Source organism: Anomaloglossus baeobatrachus, chromosome 2, assembly GCF_048569485.1.
Source record: "Anomaloglossus baeobatrachus isolate aAnoBae1 chromosome 2, aAnoBae1.hap1, whole genome shotgun sequence".
NCBI classification, from domain to species: Eukaryota; Metazoa; Chordata; class Amphibia; order Anura; family Aromobatidae; genus Anomaloglossus; species Anomaloglossus baeobatrachus.
In genome coordinates, this window is record NC_134354.1 from 534,973,663 (window position 1) to 534,995,085 (window position 21,423).

Consider the following 21,423-nt stretch of genomic DNA (forward strand, 5'->3'; position numbering starts at 1 on the left):
CGGCAGGCAGAGTGTGAGTGACAGAGAGCGGCAGGCAGAGTGTGAGTGACAGAGAGCGGCAGGCAGAGTGTGAGTGACAGAGAGCGGCAGGCAGAGTGTGAGTGACAGAGAGCGGCAGGCAGTGTGTGAGTGACAGAGCGGCAGGCAGAGTGTGAGTAACAGAGAGCGGCAGGCAGTGTGTGAGTGACAGAGCGGCAGGCAGAGTGTGAGTAACAGAGAGCGGCAGGCAGTATGTGAGTGACAGAGCGGCAGGCAGTATGTGAGTGACAGAGCGGCAGGCAGTGTGTGAGTGACAGAGAGCGGCAGGCAGTGTGTGAGTGACAGAGCGGCAGGCAGTGTGTGAGTGACAGAGCGGCAGGCAGTGTGTGAGTGACAGAGACAGTAACTCTCCCGGGCACCGCCGGCTACTACAGCAAGTATATCCTTGTCCTCTAGTAAGTTAAAGGAGCCAATCACGTGCCCGGTCACGTGTCCTCTGCAGCCCCGTGCGGCAGCAGTGGCGGAAGCAGGAAGCTGGCTAAGCCGTAGTGACGTCAGGCCCGGAGTTGCTAGCCGCCAGCTGTGGCCCCATGGAGAGATCGGCCCCGTTAGCTGGAAGGCGAGTGAGGGGCGGTATAGGAGCGGGAGGCAGGTAATGCGCCGTCCTGTGCTCCTGAGTAGCGTCACGTGACTGTGCCCGGCCACAGTGTATGATGGGAGACCGTCCAGCCCGGCACTGACAGCTCTGGGGCTCCGCCGTGTCTGGGGATATCCTTGTGGGGTCACCACAGTGGTAATATGTGACTGCCGGCCCCGGAGTCCTCCACATCTCTCACAGCACGGCATGCGCCTCATCATGGGCTCCTTCCCTTGGATGGATGGCATATATACCCTTTAACAAGTGGTTTTACCCACTGTGACTGATCCTCCATAAGGTGGAGAGGGGGCAGCTCAGCTCTGCCACCAACAGTGGGGTCTGAGATATAGACCACCACAAATAGCCCTGCAGGGTGCCAGCGAGGAGGGGGCAGACCTCTGCATGTACTGGGTGCTCACAATGGGCACAGCTCTTGGGGTGCTGCATGATGCTTTATTATGATTTTGGTCTTTACCCTTCAGTGGGCACAGTCACACCCCCTGTTTATTAGTAAATAATAGATCGGGGTCAGTGTGATGACCAAGTCCTTTTAACTTCTGGGGGTCCCTTTCAGCATTAGTATCTTGTAAGATTTCCAGTGATTCCTGTCTTCAGAGCCCCACAATATGATCGCCTGCCATATCTGGGAATGATCAAGTCATTATTATAGGGAAGCTCGGCCATGACAAACATACAGGCGCAGATATAGAACGGTCACCAGATTTAACCACATAAACTGAATATATTATTAAACAGCTCTCTTGGACCTGATAAGGCTGGTGTACTTACTTTACTAATCCTTGTCAGAATTACTCCTAAGGGAACCTGTCAGGTCCGTATGCATTCTGACCTAGTAGCAGGGTCATGTGTGGCCTAGAAACCCCTTCCTACCCATCCCTGTGTTGTAATATTCTGTAATATGAATTTATAAAAAAAAAGTTTTATAACTTGCGTGTTCCCTATGTAAATAAGCAGAGGGTAAAGTCCCCTGGACATTGCTTCGTCCCGTGGCCGTCTGCATGCCCCACAGGGGCGTGATACCATGGATTTACATGAGCGACGTCACCGTCAGCTCCTGGAGATCCTGCGTGTGCGCACTTCTCATTCGCGCAGCCTTCTTATCCGGATGTTTAGTTGCTGGTTATAGACGCACTCAGCGCATGGTCAGAACCGCAGGAATCTTCTGAGCATGCGCAGTGCGCTTGTGAAACCGACAAGCAAACACACAGATAAGGCTACGGGAATGGCAAGCGCGCACACGCGGGATCTCCAGGAGCTGACGGTGATGTCGCTTATGTAAATCCATGGTATCACGCACACAAGGGTGTGATACCACAGAAAGCATGCAGACGCACACAGGGCGAAGCGACGCCTAGGGGACTAGATCCTCTGATCATTTACATAGGGAACATGTAAGTACCAAAACTTTTTTTTTTTTTTTTTTTTTATAAATTCATATTACACTCTATTACAACACAGGTATGGGAAGGAAGGGGTTACTAGGCCACACATCACCCTGCTTGCAGGTTAGAGCAAATTAGGGACCTGACAGGTTCCCTTTAACATGGATTTTCAAAGTTAGCACACCAATCCCATCAGGTCTAAGATGTATTATATAATGTACGCTGATTGTGTTGTGCCGTCTGACAGTTCTGCTTTTAGGGGATCTATCACCTCACCTGACATGTTTGTCTCATTAAAGGGAACCTGTCACCAGATTTGGCCCTTATGAGCTGCGTTTACAGAAAAGGGCAAGTCCTGCACTACTCGTGCATAGCGGTTACCACGTGGGCTCACTCACGTCTAGGAAAGAGCAGCTCTAGCTGGCCATACGGATCCCGGGTCAGCGTGCAGGTCAGAAAGAAGAAGTTCCAATGATCATAAGATGAGAAGAAACTGACCGCAAAACAGCTGCTATACCGGTAAAACTTTATTCCAATATTCAGAGGTGCAGGATGCAAGCGGGCGGGAGGAGACCTGGATGCGGCCCCTCACTGCGGACGACGGCCGTTTCGCCTGTAATTAGGCTTCTATGGGTCCACCGTAGAAGCCTAATTACAGGCGAAACGGCCGTCGTCCGCAGCGAGGGGCCGCATCCAGGTCTCCTCCCGCCCGCTTGTATCCTGCACCTCTGAATATTGGAATGAAGATTTACCGGTATAACAGCTGTTTTGCGGTCAGTTTCTTCTCATCTTATGACCTTATGAACTGCGGCCACCACAAGTAAGCTTATATACAGCATTCTAGAATATTGTATATAAGAGCCCAGGCCGCTCTGTATAACATAAAAATGACCTTAATTATACTCATCTAGGGGGCGGCTAGGTCCCATGGGTATCGCTGCTCTCGGTCCCGCGCCTCCTCCATCTTGTGCGATTGCTGTCCTCCTACCCAGCCCACTGTGGATGACGTGTCTTATGTCATCCACACAGGCTGGCATTGTGCTTTAGCGTAGGCACACTTTGATTTGCCCTGTCGAGGGCATATCAAAGTACAGTAATGTGCAGGCGCAAGGAAAGGTTAAAGGAGAAGGACAGCAATCACTGCAGAGAGGAGGCGCCAGACCGGACAGCAGTGACACCCATCGCCGACCCCTAGGAGAGTATAATGTGTTTTTTTACGTTGTACAGAGCGGCCTGGGCTCTTATATACAGCATTCTGCAATGTTGTATATAAGAGCTCAATGGTGGTGGCTGCAGCTTAGAGGCCAGAAATGGTGACAGGTTCCCTCTAAATCCACCACCACCTTTATTAGACCTCTGCCTTGTGCGGTTCCTTTTGTTGTTCCTTCTGGGAATGTCTGAGCGAATTGACAATTCCCAGTTGTGCCCTTCTCTACCTTTGACGCTGACTGTATAGGACCCACCCTGTTCACGAGAGCAGATGGCAGCACCCAGTTGTCAGGGATTTTTTTCTGAAAAATGTTATCTGAATAACAGAGGAAGATCAATCTCTATCCCCTAAACTCTTCGTAGTAAAATCTATCACTGCTCATCACACTTCACAGGTTTGATTTATTTTACTCACTTATATAGCACTATTAATTCCTCAGCGCGTTACATATGTGATCAACACTGTTCCCATTGGCACTCACAATCTAAATTTCCCATCAGTATGTCTTTGGAGTGTGGGAGGAAACCGGAGGAAATCGACAAAATCAGGGGATACAAACTCCTTTCAGATGTTGTCCTGGGAGGGATTGGAACCAATGACCCCAGCGCTACAGTGTAACAGTGATAACTGCTTAGCCGCAGTGTAGAAATTAACCCCTTCCATGAATTTAATTATTGACCTATAAACGACTGGAAAACAATTTCCTGGCTTCCAAGCTAATTGTTATTCTGCCAGTGTGTGATAAAGCTGGGCTAATTAGTCCGCCGCCTCTTTGTGGCACTCCCTAGTGGTGACGCCGCTCCTCCAGGATCTAGTTCCTCATAATTAGCCAGAGTCACAGGAGACATCCAGGCATTGTTTCGCCTGGTAACACCCGGAAAGCAGGTGTGATGAGTGCGGTGTGGAGTGTCTGTCCTTTTTTTATATCCCTTTTCTTCTTGTCTGTAGTATTCCTCAGTATATGACTCCAGATTACGCAGTATTTCTCTCTTCTGTGCTTATCAGGCTGTGACAACCTCCAGCAAGTGTCTCATGTTACTGAAGCATATTAATAACACGCACTTGTCATAGCTGCTGCGCTTCCTCTGGATATTGATGATCTATATCCTTAGAGTAGGTAGATTAATGGTCTGACACTCCCACCACTTTGTGGTGTCTTCCCTGATTTGCACCTCTTCCTAGTGATTGTGAAATGTGAAGAATGAGCGCTATGTTTCACATGGCTGGCTGAATTAGACGGTGTCAGGCACCTTACTGCTTCATATAGTGAGATCTGAACGTCACCCGACCCTACACTGTACAAATCACTGTCCATCATCAATGCGCTGCAGTCATACTTCAGGTGAAGTGTCCAGGCACTGTCTGCTTTTCGGGTTGTTTCCTCATCAGACACAGTTGAATGGATCTAGTCACACATCCATAAATATCACAGATCCAGGAGACTAAAGGCCCTGTCACACACAGAGATAAATCTGCGGCAGATCTGTGGTTGCAGTGAAATTGTGGACCATCAATGCCAGGTTTGTGGCTGTGTACAAATGGAACAATATGTCCATGATTTCACTGCAACCACAGATCTGCCAAAGATTTATCTCTGTGTGTGACGGGGCTTTAAGGCTATGTGCCCACGGGAGCTTGCTCCTGCAGATTTGTCTGGATTTTCCAGATAAATCCGCAGGTTTCAGCAAGTACAGACACTCCCCATGTTATCCTATGGGACATGGGGAGTGTCTGTGTCCATGCTGCGGAATGTGCGACTGTGGAATATGCTGCGGATGTCCTGCAGCCGCACATAACTGCATGTCAATTATTCCTGCGGATTTACCTGCAGAAATCTCGGTGCTCCACTATGGAGATAGAGGCCGGGACTTCCGCAGGTAATCCGCAGGAATGTCCGCAGGTTTACCGCAGCTATTTCGCTGGAATCCAGCAGCTAAAAATAGCTGCGAATTCCGGCGAGCATCTGCGGGAAACCTGCGGATATATCCACAGGTGCACGCTCCCATGAGCACATAGCCTAAATGCAGGTTCTATCCTGATCCATGTTTACATGTTTAATCGATGAGGATTTAATGGTTCTGTTTTCTCTAGTCCCTTCCACGACAGCATAGGAGATTGTCTCTCCACGCCCTAATTGGGACAGGAAGCACAAGAGGTTAAAAGGACCCTCCCACCTCCCATAGCCAGTGTCTTTCCTGTCCCCATGGGGCATGGAGAGGTTTTTATTTTTCTCCTATGCTGTGGTGGCCGGCGAACTACAGTATATATATATTTTTTTTTTTCTTTTTTCCCCTACCTTAGCCGGGCAGTATCGGTCGGGCCTTCGCCGCTCCTCCCCTACTGTTCCCTCACGCTGTGTGGGACCGCTGCTCCAGCCTTCCGAAGCTCCTCTGGGGTGATGCAGGCTGTGTAGCTCCCCGGCCGGCGTCCTCCCTGAGCCGCCGGCCGCTTCCTGCATGCACGCTGCTGGGCGACCCGGAAGTGCTGCCGAGGGCGGGACTTCCGGTCTCGCGACCTTCCTGTTTGGGCACTTCCGGTTGCGGAGGCAGCGTGGAGGACACGCCGACGCTTCCACGGCCTGTCAGGGACCTGATGCAGGAGGCGGGGAACGTTCCCTGTCACTGGGGGGGGGGGCAGGCCCTTCTGCATAAAGGCTGCCCTGAAGACTTCAGACTCATGGTAAGGATTTCTGCTGTGCTCCCTGACATGTCTTCCCCTGCATCTGCATCTGCAGAGCCCAGTGTCCCCCCTGCCACAGTAAGTATGGAGGGGGGTGGTCCCTCATGAATGGTCTCAGGCTGATGTTTATGGCTTCTTCTGGTCTGTGTTTTCTGACAAATGTGAGAAGTCAGAGAGGTCTGAGAAGTCTGATAAGCCTGACCGCTCTGAACGGACTGAAAAGATTAAAAAGTGTCCAGTCTGTGTGAAAAAGCTACCTGCAGTCTGGGATAAGAAGCTTTGCCAACAGTGTACGGACCAGATTATTAGGGCTGAACAACCGTCCCTGGTAGACGAGCTACGGTCCATGATGAAGCAGGAGATTCAGGCCTCACTAGCCTCCCTCCCTGCTCCTGGCCCTTCTCCCCCAAAGAAAAGGAAACTCCAGTCGGCCCCGTCTGATCATGAGGATACTGATTCCGCCTCGGAGGGTTCTTCCTCCCGGGAGGTCTGACCAGTCCTTCCTTTTTCCCTCAGAAGATTTGGGGGATCTTATTGGGGCGGTTAGGAGCACCATGGGGTTAGAGGAGGTGCAGGTTCTTCCCTCGGTCTAGGATGAAATGTTTGCTGGCCTGAAAACTGTCAAACAATTAGGGTTTCCGGTTCATGCCAATATTCTGGATATTGTCTCTCAGGAATGGGAATTTCCTGAGAAGCGTTTCTGGGGTGACCCCAGGTGCCGGTTTCCTCTGGAGACTTCTGGGTTGCATTGGGAGGTCCACAAAGTAGATGTACAGGTGGCCAGGGTAGCTAAACAAACGGCGCTCCCCTTTGAAGATACTTCCCAGCTTAGAGATCAGATGGATAGGAAGGTCGAGGGCCTCATGAAGCGATCCTGGGAGGCATCGTCTTCTACCATACAGGCCAACATTGCCTCCACTTGTGTCTCCCGGTCCCTACTTAGGTGGCTAGACCAGTTGAAGGCTCATATTTCCCAGGGTACCCCTCGGGATGAGTTGCTGGAATCCCTTCCCTTACTTAGGAAGGCTACCAGTTTTTTGGCGGATACCTCGGTGGAATCAGTCTGCCTGGCTGCCAGGACCGCGGTCTTATCTAACTCTGCCAGACGTGCCCTCTGGCTTAAGGCCTGGAGTGGAGACTCCACCTCCAAAATGAGACTTTGCTCCCTTCCGTTTAAAGGGGATTTGGTGTTTGGGCCTGCCCTGGATGATATTCTGGACAAGGCGAATGATCGTAAGGCCTTACCAGATCCTAGACCCCCCAGGAAGCGGTCCTTTCGTCCCTCGATGCCTCAGGCCTCCCAGCCCAGAGGGAAAGGGAAGTCGGGGCCGGTGGAGCTATCCTAAGGGTAGAGGGAGAAACATCCTCATACCTCCCCATCAACAACGTCCTCAGCAGGACAAACCGTGACTCGGCTCGGGTGGGGGGGACGACTCTCGTCGTTTCTTCCCCAGTGGCGGTCCATCACCTCCTGCCAATGGGTTCTGAAGATCGTCTCAGAGGGTCTCTTAATAGAATTCATCTCCTCCCTCCCCCTCTCTTCCGGGCCTCCGAGTCACGGCTCTGGCGTCGCAGGGTTCCCAGTCCCTACTGTACGCAAAGATTCAGGAGCTAATGCACTCGGGGGTCGTTTCCCCAGTCCCGAGTCAGGAAAGAGGGATAGGCCACTACTCCCGTCTCTTCCTTGTCAAAAAGCCGTCTGGCGACGTCCGGATTATCATCAATCTAAGGCGTCTCAAACGGCAGGTCAGGTACCGGCGTTTCAAGATGGAGTCTGTGAAATCGGCTATCCCACTGATAGGCCTGCACCACCAGATGGCCTCAATAGACCTGAAGGACGCCTACTTCCATGTGCCCATCCATCCGTGTCACAGGCAATACCTCAAGTTTGCGGTTCTGCACGGGGGAGGGGGAGGTGCTTCATTTCCAATTCAATGTACTTCCCTTCGGGATCTCCTCGGCTCCAAGGATCTTTTCAAAGATCATGGCAGAGGTGGTCGCCTTCATACGATTGCAGGGTATCTGTCTGGTTCCATATTTGGACGACTTTCTTCTCGTGGCTCCCTCCGCTCAGACCCTCCGGAGCCATGTGGAGAAGTCTTTAGGCATTTTTCGTTCCTTGGGATGGATCCCCAATCTCAAGAAATCTCAGTTGCACCCCTCCTCCACTCTGCAGTTTCTCGGGAGTGCTGCTGGACTCCGACAGACAGGCATCCTTTCTCCCGGAGGGCCACAGGTTGGCCCTGCTAGCCAAAATCTCAAAGCTTCGCCGTCAGGCTCGCCCGACCCTTCGAGCGGCTATGTCGGCTCTAGGTTCTATGACGTCCTGCATTCCCTCAGTCAGGTGGGCTCAGGCCCACTCTCGGTGTCTACAGGATCATATCCTGGCGCATTGGGACAGACTCCCGTCCTCCCTGAACAGACGGTTTCGCCTCTCGGGGACTGTCTCCTCATCCCTTCTCTGGTGGCTGCGTCCCAACAACCTGAAGGTGGGGGTTGCCTGGACCCAGACGCCCCTGGTTACACTAACAACCGATGCCAGCCTGCGGGTATGGGGTGCTATGATGGCAAACTCCCCATTTCAGGGGGTCTGGAGTCCTTTATGTCAGCTCCCAATCCTCCAACTACCGGGAGCTCAGGGCAGTCAGGGAAGCCCTCCTTGCGGCTCAGGAACTCGTCCGGGACTCTCACGTCCTGGTCTACTCAGACAATGTCACCACAGTGGCACATACCCGCCATCAGGGCAGTACACGATCGGGCGCCCTGAAGTCTGTGTCCTCCCGGATCTTGCACTGGGCAGAACGGTCCCTGCTATCCCTTTCTGCAGTCCATCTAAAGAGTTCCCTAAACCTTCAGGCAGATTTCCTGAGTCGTCGGGATGTTCACCCAGGGGAATGGAGTCTGGATCAAGTGGTGTTCTGCTCTCTGGTGGCAAGGTGGGGTACTCCAGAGGTGGACCTCTTTGCTTCGGCAGGAAATCGCAAGGTCGCAACATTTTTCTCCCTGAACCCTCGGGACAATGCGTTGGGGGTGGACGCCTTCTGCCACGATTGGTCCTTTTGCCTCGCCAACGCTTTCCCCCCACTTCCTCTTCTCGCACGAACCCTGAGGAAGATCAGAGACGACGGAGCCGCAACTATCCTGGTAGCTCCTCTGTGGCCTCGGAGGAGTTGGTACAGCCTGATCCTGACTCTCGGGATCGACGGACCGGTCCTCCTGGGTTCAGACCCCAGTTTACTGTCTCAGGGTCCGATTTTCCATCCGGACCCCCAGAAACTCAAATTGGCTGCCTGGCTTCTGAGGCCCGGGCACTGAAGGCCCAGGGACTTTCTGACAAGGTCGTGGCTACTCTACAGAAGAACCGTAAACCGGTGGTCGTGGCTACTCTACAGAAGAACCGTAAACCGGTGACTAATAGTATTTACAATAAAATCTGGATGAGATTTTCCTCCTGGTGTGGTTCTCGGCCTCCTGACCCGCTCCGGCCTAATGTTGCGCAGATTCTAGACTTCCTCCAGAGTGGATTGGACCTAGGCCTTCGGCCCAGCACCCTGAAGGTACAGGTCTCGGCACTCAGTGCAGTCTTTGACATAGCTCTGGCAGATCATCGCTGGATCCGCCGTTTCTTTGTGTCCGCTAGTAGGCTCTGTCCGCGACAGAGGGTCCTGACGCCTTGCTGGGATCTCAATGTGGTCCTTACCGGACTATCTCAGTCGCCCTTTTAGCTGCTGTCCTGTAACATCCGTTCTCTTTCTCACAAGACTGCCTTTCTCGTGGCTATTACGTCTGCTCGTAGAGTCGGGGGAACTTCAAGCATTGTCTATTCGGGAGCCTTACCTGACTGTCAGAGATGACAGCATTGTCTTTCAGCTGGACCCTTCCTTCCTTCCCAAAGTGGTTTCGGATTTTCACCATTCTCAGTCCATCGTCCTGCCTTCCTTCTGTCAGCATCCTAGGACTCCGGGTGAGGAAGTGTTCCATTCTTTGGACGTTCGTCGGACAGTGTTGCACTACCTGGATGTTACTGCACCTTGGCGTCTTGATCATAACCTGTTTTATCCAGCCCTTTGGTCGAAATAAGGCAGGAAGGTGGCTAAGAGTACCGTCGCCAACTGGATTGTGCGGGCCATTAGAGACGCCTACCTCGCTCAGCATCTGTCTCCGCCTACCGGATTTACGGCGCACTCCACCAGGGCTACTTCTGTCTCCTGGGCTGAACGGGCAGGGGCTTCTCCTGAGCAGATCTGCAAGGCGGCTACGTGGTCTTCCCTCCATACTTTCACGAAGCATTATCGTTTGGATCTGGATTCCAACAGGGATTTGGCTTTTGGCAGGAAGGTCCTGCAGGCTGTGGTCCCCCCCCCCTAGGTATCAATTTGTTGGTATTCCTCCTATGCTGTCGTGGAAGGGACTAGTAGAAATAAGAATTATTCTTACCGTTAATTCGGTTTCTAGGACCTTCCACGACCGCACGTAATTCCCTCCCTTATCCTCGATATTCCTGGATGTGTTTGTACTTCTCATATGCTATGGGTTCTTTGTAAGACACTGGCTATGGGAGGTGGGAGGGTCCTTTTAACCTCTTGTGCTTCCTGTCCCAATTAGGGCGTGGAGAGACAACCTCCTATGCTGTCGTGGAAGGTCCTAGAAACCGAATTAACGGTAAGAATAATTGTTATTTTTAGGGGTAAACTTGAACAAAAATATGACATTTAAAAAAGGAGAAAAAAAAGGAAGCAGCTTGGCTGCATCTGAAAATAAAAATGGTTCTGTTTCTCTGGATGGTAACACTGCCAGGTGTGTGAATACAGCCTGATTCATACTTGTACATTTCCACTATTGTTAGTGTCTAGAGATGAGCGGACACGTGGAAGTTCAGTTGGAGGGTTCAGCCGCACTTTAGATAAAGTTCTGCTCTGGACCTGAACCCCAATATAACTCACTGATTGGGCAGTTTGGGTCTCTGCCCACATACACCAGCCATAAACAGATCACTTCTGGGGAGAGAAGGGGTTATTCTTTTTATGTTTTGATTGTTTGTACACCCTACATCTAATCGCGCTGTTGTTACCCCCAGTGTGAGCTGTTCAAACTCACTGGGCCGGGCATAAAGCACGGCGATGCTCGCATGAGGGGTTTTCGTACTGTGAGACCTTGCCTGCGCACCTGATGGGGTCACTCACTTGGCTGCGTTTCAGAGGTAGCACAGGAACACACTTCCATTTAAAAGTTCAATCGGTTTATTAAAGGGGTGGTTCACCCATTTTTTTTATTTCTGTCGAAGTTCTACTTACAATTCTAGGTATTTTCTCCATTGGCTTGTATTTCATTTCTGGCACTGAGCGGCGCTATGCTGCACGCTCAGTGCCTGTCAGTGCCTGTCACATGACCCCCTGGAGCTGTGGCCGCCGGCATCCTCTGACGTCCCGGCATTTCCGGGCTCAAAACAAGACGGGTACGTCACAGGATGCCGGCGCCACTCAGATTGAGTGACAGGGCTGTGGGCGGTGACTACCGCACGTCACAGCTCAGCATCGAGGGGAGGAGGGGAGGAGCCGGCGTCCTGCAGATAGTGAGGCACGGGGGCGCCAGTGTGCAGGTCCGGTGGGGGGGGGGGTCTTCAGCTGAATCCCTCCCCTGCACGTAAGTATGTGATCACACTGTCCACCCGCCTGCTCTGCTGCGATGTCAGGAGAGTGGCCGGTGTCGGGCAGTGTGATCGTGTGCTCCTCCCAGCAGCAAGACACTGACAGGCATGTCACCGCTGTGCTCTGCCATCTGTCCTGTTGCATGGGACCAACTGTCTGCACTCTGTCACCTGCACCACAAGTCACAGAGTGGAGACAGTTGGTGACAGAGCACCTCTGCCCCCCCCTCTTCTTTCCCCACTCTCTTCTTTCCCCCACTCTCTCTCTTCTCCCCCCCTCTCTCTTCTCCCCCCTCTCTCTCTTCTCCCCCCTCTCTCTCTTCTCCCCCCTCTCTCTCTTCTCCCCCCCTCTCTCTCTTCTCCCCCCCTCTCTCTCTTCTCCCCCCCTCTCTCTCTCTTCTCCCCCCCTCTCTCTCTCTTCTCCCCCCCTCCTCTCTCTCTTCTCCCCCCCTCTCTCTCTCTTCTCCCCCCCTCTCTCTCTCTTCTCCCCCCCTCTCTCTCTCTTCTCCCCCCCTCTCTCTCTTCTCCCCCCCTCTCTCTCTCTTCTCCCCCCCTCTCCCTCTCTTCTCCCCCCCTCTCTCTCTCTCTCCCCCCCCCTCTCTCTCTCTTCTCCCCCCCCTCTCTCTCTCTTCTCCCCCCCTCTCTCTCTCTTCTCCCCCCCTCTCTCTCTCTTCTCCCCCCCTCTCTCTCTCTCTCCCCCCCCTCTCTCTCTCTTCTCCCCACCCCTCTCTCTCCTCTTCTCCCCCCCCCCTCTCTCTCTCTTCTCCCCCCCTCTCTCTCTCTTCTCCCCCCCTCTCTCTCTCTTCTCCCCCCCTCTCTCTCTCTTCTCCCCCCCTCTCGCTCTCTTCTCCCCCCCTCTCGCTCTCTTCTCCCCCCCTCTCGCTCTCCTTCTCCCCCCCCCTCTCGCTCTCTTCTCCCCCCCTCTCTCGCTCTCTTCTCCCCCCCTCTCTCGCTCTCTTCTCCCCCCTCTCTCGCTCTCTTCTCCCCCCCTCTCTCGCTCTCTTCTCCCCCCCTCTCTCGCTCTCTTCTCCCCCCCTCTCTCGCTCTCTTCTCCCCCCCTCTCTCGCTCTCTTCTCCCCCCCTCTCTCCTCTCTTCTCCCCCCCTCTCTCTCTTCTCCCCCCCTCTCTCTCTCTTCTCCCCCCCTCTCTCTCTCTTCTCCCCCCCTCTCTCTCTCTTCTCTCCCCCCTCTCTCTCTCTCTTCTCCCCCCTCTCTCTCTCTCTTCTCCCCCCCTCTCTCTCTCTCTTCTCCCCCCCTCTCTCTCTCTCTTCTCCCCCCCTCTCTCTCTCTCTTCTCCCCCCCTCTCTCTCTCTCTTCTCCCCCCCTCTCTCTCTCTCTCTTCTCCCCCCTCTCTCTCTCTCTCTCTTCTCCCCCCCTCTCTCTCCTCTCTCTTCTCCCCCCCCTCTCTCTCTCTCTCTTCTCCCCCCCCTCTCTCTCTCTCTCTTCTCCCCCCCCTCTCTCTCTCTCTTCTCCCCCCCCTCTCTCTCTCTCTCTTCTCCCCCCCTCTCTCTCTCTCTCTTCTCCCCCCCCTCTCTCTCTCTCTCTTCTCCCCCCTCTCTCTCTCTCTCTTCTCCCCCCCTCTCTCTCTCTCTCTTCTCCCCCCCTCTCTCTCTCTCTCTCTTCTCCCCCCCCCTCTCTCTCTCTCTTCTCCCCCCCTCTCTCTCTCTCTCTTCTCCCCCCCTCTCTCTCTCTCTCTTCTCCCCCCCTCTCTCTCTCTCTCTTCTCCCCCCCTCGCTCTCTCTCTTCTCCCCCCCTCGCTCTCTCTCTTCTCCCCCCCCTCTCTCTCTCTTCTCCCCCCTCGCGCTCTCTCTTCTCCCCCCCTCTCTCTCTCTCTTCTCCCCCCCTCTCTCTCTCTCTTCTCCCCCCTCTCTCTCTCTCTTCTCCCCCCCTCTCTCTCTCTCTTCTCCCCCCTCTCTCTCTCTCTTCTCCCTCCCTCTCTCTCTCTCTTCTCCCCCCCTCTCTCTCTCTCTTCTCCCCCCTCTCTCTCTCTCTTCTCCCCCCCTCTCTCTCTCTCTTCTCCCCCTCTCTCTCTCTCTCTTCTCCCCCCCCTCTCTCTCTCTTCTCCCCCCCCTCTCTCTCTCTTCTCCCCCCCTCGCTCTCTCTTCTCCCCCCCCCCTCGCTCTCTCTTCTCCCCCCCCTCGCTCTCTCTTCTCCCCCCCCTCTCTCTCTCTCTTCTCCCCCCCCTCTCTCTCTCTCTTCTCCCCCCCTCTCTCTCTCTTCTCCCCCCCCTCTCTCTCTCTCTTCTCCCCCCCCTCTCTCTCTCTTCTCCCCCCCTCTCTCTCTCTTCTCCCCCCCCTCTCTCTCTCTTCTCCCCCCCCCCTCTCTCTCTCTTCTCCCCCCCTCTCTCTCTCTTCTCCCCCCCCCTCTCTCTCTCTTCTCCCCCCCCTCTCTCTCTCTTCTCCCCCCCTCTCTCTCTCTTCTCCCCCCCTCTCTCTCTCTCTCTCTTTCCCTTCCCCCTCTCTCTCTTTTCCCTTCCCCTCTCTCTCTTTCCCTTCCCCTCTCTCTCTTTTCCCTTCCCCTCTCTCTCTTTTCCCTTCCCTCTCTCTCTTTTCCCTTCCCCTCTCTTCTCCTCTCTCTCTCTCTCTCTCTCTCTCTCTCTCTCTCTCTCTTCTCCCCCCCCTCTCTTCTCCCCCCCCTCTCTTCTCCCCCCCCTCTCTTCTCCCCCCCCTCTCTTCTCCCCCCCCCTCTCTTCTCCCCCCCCTCTCTTCTCCCCCCCCTCTCTTCTCCCCCCCCCCTCTCTTCTCCCCCCCCTCCCCCCCCTCTCTCTTCCCCCCCCCTCCCCCCCTCTCTCTTTCGCGCTCTTTCTCTTTCTCCCCCCCCTCTCTCTCTCTCTCTTTTCCTCGCTCTCTCCTGGCATGGTCAGTACAGAAATCTCTCGATCGTGGAGGGGTGAGAGGGAATAATAAACATGGAGTCCCTACTGTGTCTGTGTATTTATTTGTAATAAAGTATTTTTCTTTGTCGCTCCATTGGGAGACCCAGACAATTGGGTGTATAGGCTATGCCTCCGGAGGCCGCACAAAGTATTACACTAAAAGTGTAAAGCCCCTCCCCTTCTGCGTATACACCCCCCGTGCTCCCACGGGCTCCTCAGTTTTTTGCTTTGTGCGAAGGAGGCAGACATGCACGCATAGCTCCACAGCTTAGTCAGCAGCAGCTGCTGACTATGTCGGATGGAAGAAAAGAGGGCCCATAACAGGGCCCCCAGCATGCTCCCTTCTCACCCCACTCTTGTCGGCGGTGTTGTTAAGGTTGAGGTATCCATTGCGGGTACAGAGGCTGGAGCCCACATGCTGTTTTCCTTCCCCATCCCCCTTAGGGCTCTGGGTGAAGTGGGATCCTATCGGTCTCCAGGCACATGAGACCGTGCTCCATCCACAGCTCCTGAGGACTCTGCTGGATAGGAGCCGAGTATCGTTCAGGGACATGGCCCTGCTACTTTGAGGTACTCTGTGTCCCCGTGGGGACCGCGCACAGCAACACTCCAGCATTGCTGGGTGTGCTAGTGCACCGGGGACCGCGGCGCTGACTGCGTTTGTGCCATTACACACTGCAGCGTCGCTGAGTGTGTTAGTGTATGGGGACTGCCGCGCTGACCGCCGCTGCCATTGTTATCACTGCGGCGCGGCTGGGACTGTTAGTGCGCCGGGGACTACCGCGCTTATACGGCGGCCGCGCTGATAACTCGAGTCCCCGGCTTTTGCGGCCTAGTCTCTTTTTCTTCCCGCCCCCAGCCCTGCCAGTCAGGTGAAGGGCGGGACGCTGTACAGGACGGCAGCACTGAGGGCTGGAGCATGCTTTGCATACTCCACCCCCCTCACTGTGCACAGTGGGGCACCAGTTCCCGCACTTTCTGGGTCACGCCCACGGCTCCCTCCTCTCCTTAGGACGCCGGCAGCCATTCCTGTCAGCTCCCCTGACGCTGCAGAGGGGAGACAAGCTCTGGGGGACCCAGGCAGGGATGCTGGTGGCCACACAACCGCTTTAAGCGGGCGGTAATCAGCACCTGAGGTGCTGGCCCCACTTGTGCTAAAGTGTAATTATAGATTATATGTTTATAGGCTATACTTTACACTGTATGGTGCACGGTGGATTTCTGGCTATATACCCTATTGTGTTGCTCAGGGGAGACAACAGCATGGCACCCACAAGAGGCAGGGGTGCCAAAACACAGGCTTACTATGCTGCCTGCGCCGCATGTACGACCTCGCTACCGGCAGGTTCCACTGACCCTCATTGTGTGCACTGCTCGGCCCCTGTGGCACTTGCTCAGCCAGAGCCTCTGCTAAGGGGGGCCCAGGGGGAACCACCAGCTAACACTGTCCAGGTGACAGGGACGGAGTTTGCAGTTTTTACTGACAGACTTTCTGAAACTATAGCTAAGATTCTAGAAGCTTTGCAGTTCAGACCGGTATCTCAGACCATGGGCACTGTGGAATCATTGCCCCCTGGTTCCCCTCAGTTGGAACAACAATGTTCCCCCGGGGTGTCTCATAGATCCCAGGGTGAGGTCTCTGACACGGACCGCAGCCCCAGACCGCCTAAGCGAGCTCGCTGGGAAATCCCCTCGACCTCATCACATTGTTCAGGGTCTCAAAAGGGGGACTCTCTGTATGATGAAGCGGAGGTAGCTGATCAGGATTCGGATCCTGAGGCCGCTCTCAACCTTGATACTCCTGATGGTGACGCCATAGTGAATGATCTTATCGCGTCCATACATCAAATGTTGGATATTTCTCCCTCGGCTCCTCCAGTGGAGGAGTCAGCCTCTCAGCAGGAGAAATTCCGTTTCAGGTTCCCCAAGCGTACTACGAGTATGTTTCTGGATCACTCCGACTTCAGAGAGACAGTCCAGAAACACCGAGTTTGTCCAGATAAGCGTTTTTTCCAAGCGCCTTAAGGATACACGTTATCCCTTCCCCCCGGACGTGGTCTAGGGCGGGACTCAGTGTCCCAAGGTGGATCCTCCAATCTCCAGACTGGCGGCTAGATCCATAGTTGCTGTTGAAGATGGGGCTTCACTCAAGGATGCCACTGACAGACAGATGGAGCTCTGGTTGAAATCCATCTTTCAAGCTATCGGCGCGTCTTTTGCTCCAGCATTCGCAGCCGTATGGGCACTCCAAGCTATTGCAGCGGGTCAAGCGCAAATTGACGCACTCACACGTACGTCTGCGCCGCAAGTGGCGTCCATAACTTCTCAAACGTCGGCATTTGCGTCCTACGCTATTAATGCTGTCCTGGACTCTGCGAGCCTACGGCGGTTGCAGCCGACAATTCGGTGGCAATACGCAGAGCCTTGTGGCTACGGGAATGGAAGGCAGATTCGGCTTCCAAAAAGTGCTTAACCGGTTTGCCATTTTCTGGCGACCGTTTGTTTGGTGAGAGGCTGGATGAAATCATCAAACAATCCATGGGAAAGGAAACATCCTTACCCCAGGCCAAACCAAAATTACCCCAACAGAGGAGGGGACAGTCGAGGTTTCGGTCCTTTCGGGGTGCGGGCAGGTCCCAATTCTCCTCGTACAAAAGGCCTCAGAAGGATCAGAGGAACTCCGATCCATGGCGGTCTAAGTCAGAGACATTCTGTCTCACGGTTACAGAATAGAGTTCGGCTCTCGTCCTCCGACTCGATTTTTCAGAACATCTCCGCCTCCCGAGCGAGCCGATGCTCTTCTGCAGGCGCTGGGCACTCTGAAGACAGAAGGAGTGGTGGTCCCTGTTCCTCTTCAGCAACAGGGTCACGGTTTTTACTCCAACCTGTTTGTGGTTCCAAAGAAGGACGGGTCTTTCCGTCCTGTCCTGGACCTAAAACTGCTCAACAAACACGTAAAGACCAGGCGGTTCCGGATGGAATCCCTCCACTCCGTCATCGCCTCAATGTCCCAAGGAGATTTCCTTGCATTGATCGATATCAAAGATGCTTATCTCCACGTACCGATTGCTCCAGAGCATCAGCGCTTCCTGCGCTTCGCCATAGGAGACGAACACCTGCAGTTCGTGGCACTGCCGTTCGGCCTGGCGACAGCCCCACGGGTTTTCACCAAGGCCATGGCTGCAGTAGTTGCGGTCCTCCACTCTCAGTCACTCGGTGATCCCTTACTTAGACGATCTGCTGGTCAAGGCTCCCTCTCAAGAGGCATGCCAACACAGCCTCACCGCGACTCTGGAGACTCTCCAGAGTTTCGGGTGGATCATCAATTTTCCAAAGTCAAATCTGACACCGGCCCAATCGCTGGCATATCTTGGCATGGAGTTTCATACCCTCTCAGCGATAGTGAAGCTTCCGCTGAACAAGCAGCGCTCACTGCAGACGGGGGTGCAATCTCTTCTTCAAGGTCAATCACACCCCTTGAGGCGCCTCATGCACTTCCTGGGGAAGATGGTGGCAGCAATGGAGGCAGTCCCGTTCGCGCAGTTTCTCCTGCGTCCTCTTCATTGGGACATCCTACGCAAATGGGACAGGAAGCCAACGTCCCTCGACAGGAACGTCTCCCTCTCTCAGGCAACCAAAGCTTCCCTTCGGTGGTGGCTTCATCCCACTTCATTATCGAAGGGGAAATCCTTCCTACCCCCATCCTGGGCGGTGGTCACGACGGACGCGAGTCTGTCAGGGTGGGGAGCAGTTTTTTTCTCCACCACAGGGCTCAGGGTACGTGGACTCGGCAAGAGTTCTCACTTCAGATCAATGCTCTGGAGATCAGGGCAGTGTATCTAGCCCTAAAAGTGTTCCAGCAGTGGCTGGAAGGCAAGCAGATCCGAATTCAGTCGGACAACTCCACACCGGTGGCTTACATCAACCACCAATGAGGAACACGCAGTCGGCAAGCCTTCCAGGAGGTCCGGCGGATTTTGAGGTGGGTGGAAGCCACGGCCTCCACCATCTCCGCAGTTCACATCCCGGGCGTGGAAAACTGGGAAGCAGATTTTCTCAGTCGCCAGGGCATGGACGCAGGGGAATGGTCCCTTTACCCGGACGTGTTTCAGGAGATCTGTTGCCGCTGGGGGATGCCGGACGTCGACCTAATGGCGTCCCGGCACAACAACAAGGTCACGGCATTCATGGCACGTTCTCACGATCACAGAGCTTTGGCGGCAGAAGCCTTAGTTCAGGATTGGTCGCAGTTTCAACTCCCTTATGTGTTTCCTCCGCTGGCACTGTTGCCCAGAGTGTTACGCAAGATCAGGACCGACTGCCGCCGCGCCATCCTCGTCGCTCCAGACTGGCCGAGGAGGTCGTGGTACCCGGATCGGTGGCATCTCACGGTCGGCCAACCGTGGGCACTACCAGACCGACCAGACTTGCTGTCTCAAGGGCCGCTTTTCCATCTGAATTCTGCGGCCCTCAACCTGACTGTGTGGCCATTGAGTCCTGGATCTTAGCGTCTTCAGGATTATCTCAAGAGGTCATTGCCACTATGAGACAGGCTAGGAAACCAACGTCCGCCAAGATCTACCACAGGACGTGGAAAATATTCCTGTCATGGTGCTCTGATCAGGGTCTTTCTCCCTGGCCATTTGCCTTGCCCACTTTTCTGTCCTTTCTTCAGTCCGGATTGGAAAAGGGTTTGTCGCTTGGCTCCCTTAAGGGACAAGTCTCTGCGCTCTGTGTTTTTTTTTTTTCAGAAGCGCTTGGCCAGACTTCCACAGGTACGCACGTTCCTGCAGGGGGTTTGTCACATCGTCCCTCCTTACAAACGTCCGTTTGGAACCCTGGAATCTGAACAGGGTGCTGATGGTTCTTCAGAAACCACCGTTCGAGCCAATAAGGGATATTTCTCTCGCACGCCTTTCGCAGAAAGTGGTTTTCCTAGTAGCAGTCACTTCACTTCGGAGAGTGTCTGAGCTAGCAGCATTGTCATGCAAAGCCCCTTTCCTGGTGTTTCACCAGGACAAGGTGGTTCTGCGCCCGGTTCCGGAATTTTTACCTAAGGTGGTATCCCCTTTTCATCTCAATCAGGATATCTCCTTACCCTCTTTTTGCCCTCATCCAATTCACCAATGTGAAAAGGATTTGCACTTGTTAGATCTGGTGAGAGCACTCAAACTCTACATTTCTCGTACGGCGCCCCTGCGCCGCTCGGATGCACTCTTTGTCCTTGTCGCTGGCCAGCGTAAAGGGTCACAGGCTTCCAAATCAACCCTGGCTCGGTGGATCAAGGAACCAATTCTCGAAGCTTACCGTTCTGCTGGGCTTCCGGTTCCCTCAGGGCTGAAGGCCCATTCTACCAGAGCCGTGGGTGCGTCCTGGGCTTTGAGGCACCAGGCTACGGCTCAACAGGTGTGTCAGGCGGCTACCTGGTCGAGCCTGCACACTTTCACGAAACACTATCAGGTGCATACCTATGCTTCGGCGGATGCCAGCCTAGGTAGGCGAGTCCTTCAGGCGGCGGTTGCCCACCTGTAGGACGGAGCCGTTACGGCTCTATTATGAGGTATTATTTACCCACCCAGGGACTGCTTTTGGACGTCCCGATTGTCTGGGTCTCCCAATGGAGCGACAAAGAAGAAGGGAATTTTGTTTACTTACCGTAAATTCCTTTTCTTCTAGCTCCAATTGGGAGACCCAGCACCCGCCCCTGTTTTTTTGTGTACACATGTTGTTCATGTTGAATGGTTTCAGTTCTCCGATATTCCTTCGGATTGAATTTACTTTAAACCAGTTTATAATTTTTTTCCTCCTTCTTGCTTTTGCACCAAAACTGAGGAGCCCGTGGGAGCACGGGGGGTGTATACGCAGAAGGGGAGGGGCTTTACACTTTTAGTGTAATACTTTGTGCGGCCTCCGGAGACATAGCCTATACACCCAATTGTCTGGGTCTCCCAATTGGAGCTAGAAGAAAAGGAATTTACGGTAAGTAAACAAAATTCCCTTCTTCTCTGTGTGATGTCTTTTTTTTTTTTTTTTTTTTGTTTTTTTTAAAACCCTTTGTTGGAGATTCTTAATGGCCAGGTTAAACTTGGCTTGACATTAAGAATCTCGGGCTTTATACCAGCTGGTAAAACATAGCTGGTGTATTAACCCCTTATTACCCAGCGTGCCACCTGCCACCAGGGCCACTGGAGAGTTGGATACAGCGCCTGAAGATGGCGCTTCTATGAAAGCGCCATTTTCTGGGGCAGCTGTGGACTGCAATTCGCAGTGGGGGGCCCAGAAAGTTTGGGCACCCTGCACTGTGGATTCCAATCTCCAGCTGCCTAGTTGTACCTGGCTGGACTCAAAAATTTGGTGAAGCCCACATCATTTTTTTTTTTTTTTTAATTATTTGATGAAATTCATGAAAAAAAAAGGGCTTCTCTATATTTTTGGTTCCCAGCCGGGTACAACTAGGCAGCTGGGGGTTGGGGGCAGCCCGTAGCTGCCTGCTGTACCTGGCTAGCATACAAAAATATGGCGAAGCCCACGTCATTTTCTTAACGTTTTCAGGGAAAAACCTTTATAAAAAAAAAAAATGCTTCCCTGCATTTCTATTGCCAGTGAAAGTAACACCAAGCAGCGGGGGGCTAGCAGCCAGTAGCTGCTTTGGTTACCCTTAGCAATAGAAAATGCAGCGGGAGCCCACAAACAATGTGATTTTTTTTTTTTTTTTTTATTTTTAATGAATTTTTTTAAAAAAAAATCGGCATGGGCTTCGCCCATCGAGCACCAGAGCATTTTACTGCTCAATTCATCCCAAGTAATCAGATGACTCCAGTGTCGGCCAATTACTTGTTCTGTGTCCCCCTGCATCCATCGCAGCGTGTACGGGCTGTGAGGTCAGCGGAGTGGAGACAGTGACATGCTCTGCTCTGACACATAGTGTGCTGCATGTCACTATCTTTCTCCACTCTGGCACTTGTTGTGCAGGTGACCGGATGCTACATGTCAC

At 53.6% G+C, this 21,423-nt stretch overlaps 1 protein-coding gene across 3 annotated transcripts in view; it reads left to right on the forward strand.

Moving 5' to 3' along the window:
- The first annotated feature begins 476 nt into the window (after window positions 1–476).
- Window positions 477–21,423, forward strand: part of NIPA2 (NIPA magnesium transporter 2) — a 52,640-nt gene continuing 31,693 nt past the window's right edge. The window contains exon 1 of one of the 3 annotated variants that reach the window (XM_075336621.1): window positions 477–627. The gene's annotated coding sequence lies outside the window, so the exon portion shown is untranslated. Of the gene's footprint in view, window positions 632–21,423 lie in introns of all 3 variants that reach the window. The other 2 variants (XM_075336622.1, XM_075336620.1) reach the window with 2 other exon arrangements.